The sequence below is a fragment of the Diceros bicornis genome, chromosome 7 (genome assembly GCF_020826845.1).
Source record: "Diceros bicornis minor isolate mBicDic1 chromosome 7, mDicBic1.mat.cur, whole genome shotgun sequence".
Lineage (NCBI taxonomy): Eukaryota > Metazoa > Chordata > Mammalia > Perissodactyla > Rhinocerotidae > Diceros > Diceros bicornis.
The window spans coordinates 29,175,392-29,177,550 of record NC_080746.1 but is presented as its reverse complement, the minus strand read 5'-3'; positions in this window follow the sequence as shown (position 1 = coordinate 29,177,550).

The following is a 2,159-nucleotide window of genomic DNA, read 5'->3' as shown; positions in this document are numbered from 1 at the left end:
CTCTACAGCAAACCTCCCACACTATGTAAATGTTCTAATACTCGTTTGTTCAAATCTTTAGCAACTTTTTCTATGAATCTTCCAACACTAATTAATGACAAAAGAAATGTTTCAATATATTATTTTCTGCTTATTTCAGTCATTTTTAAAAATCATGACATGATAGGAAAAGACTTACTTCCCCAGTGGTATGTAAATTTTGTCTTTGCTAGTAAGACACCCCCAAAAAATGTTCTAAAGTTTATTTTTAAATTTAGTGCAATTTTGTAAATATTAAGTTGAATTTTGCATGACTATAAACACTGGTAGAAAAATGAGTTTTTTTAGCCAAATTTTTGTTAACTTTTATTAGATCATTGTTGGGTTTTACTTATGGAATGTGACTGGTGAGGAGCTTATTTTAAGAGTAGAACTGTCAGCTTTGCCATTAGCAGTTGACCACAGATCTAGAAATTCGACAGGGAGGAAGTGTATATCCATTCACTGGTATCTTATTGAGCCAATAAAATAATACGTATGTTGCTACCATCAAAATTGACTTCAGTGGAGCCATTTTAAAATGGAGTCAGAGCTGCTTTTCCAGAGAAACTGCCTTGTGGTCTTGAACCTGGGACTAGGTCAAACCTTTGGACTGGGCCAAATTGGTAATTGTTTTACAAGCAATTTTTGAGAAGTCAGCAGGAAAACGGATATCTTAACCACAAAGACTGATAATTGTGGACTTTGTGAAGATAGAATCAATAGTCAATCAATGTTTAGCCAAGATTAGCTTCTGCTTCCAATTCCAATTAAAATTCTTTGTGGTATATCATCCCTTCTTTACCTTTAAAAGCTCCTGACGTCTATTCCCTAGTGGGACACTATTTGGGTTTCTACCTGAATCTGAGCTCTCCAAAATGCAATTCTTTGATCCCAAATAAATACTTAGCCTCTTGAATTGGCTTCTGTTTTTGTAGGTTGACACTACACAGAAAAATGTGTAACATAAAGTGCTAGATGGAAAAACTAATCCATAAAATTTTATGTGCCCCATAACAACTGTCTAAAAAAGACTACAATAGAATACAGAACAGTAAAGAAAACTCTACACGGGTGTTAGGATTAAGGATATTTTGCTTTTTGCCTTAGCTGCAAAACTTTTCATATTATTTTTGTTTTATTGTTTAGAAATTTAAGAAAACATATTTGCATCATATTTCCCTCTTTTTCTTCTTACAGAAATTTTTGAATCTGTTATTTTACCTTCCATATACAAGTGCACACTTCCTTACACTCTGACTACTCTTGGATTTTATAATTCCTTTCAATCATTAACAATTTGGTAGGGAAGGAAATTATGTTGTAACATTCTCTTTTGCATTTATGTGAATAGCAGTGAAGTGTGTGTAAATTGACCATTTGATTTCATCTTTTGTTAACTACTGGGATATGAGAGGCCTTTTCAGACTACCCTGTACAAAATAATTCTCACTATTGAAAAAGGGACATTCCAATCATATGTGATACATGCTCTTTGAAGGTATATAACCACTCTGTACACCCCCACTTCTTTGGAGTGTTCCTTTCCTTTGTGAAAGGACTTTCCTGGGCTATGTGGTCGTCAGGGTTGGCTCAAAATAAACTCACCCCAATTTTGATTTATAGATTGTTTACGGATTATTTGCATTGACACAATAAAACCACTTACTCGTTTATTGCTATAGGCATAGAAGAAAACCAGTCCCAATGTGCTCTGAGAAATTTCTTCTATAGCATCTTGTCTTACTTCCACTTTCAAGGTTCAATCCTAAAAAGCACAAGAGTGTATACCAGAAAAATGCTCTCCTATCTTTGGAATCATCTGACCAGGGAGAACGGGAGGAACCATATGTCCATCAGTGTTCTAAGTGACTTTAGAGCACCTTTATTCAAAGTCTTAAAATATTTTGACCTTTCAAAAGAGGGGAAAGACCTGCTATTGGTCAGTACATCTTTGGCAATAGGTCCCGTTAAATACAACACAGAGGTTTCTTTTATTATGATCTCTCTCTGAGACAAAGATTCACAAATATGATGACATAAATCTCACACATGTGTCTATGGTTTTGTTTTATGTTGAGCTACATGCCCCTTGAGGCTCTAAGTGACAGCCTGCAGATTCCAAATCAAAGGGGCTATTG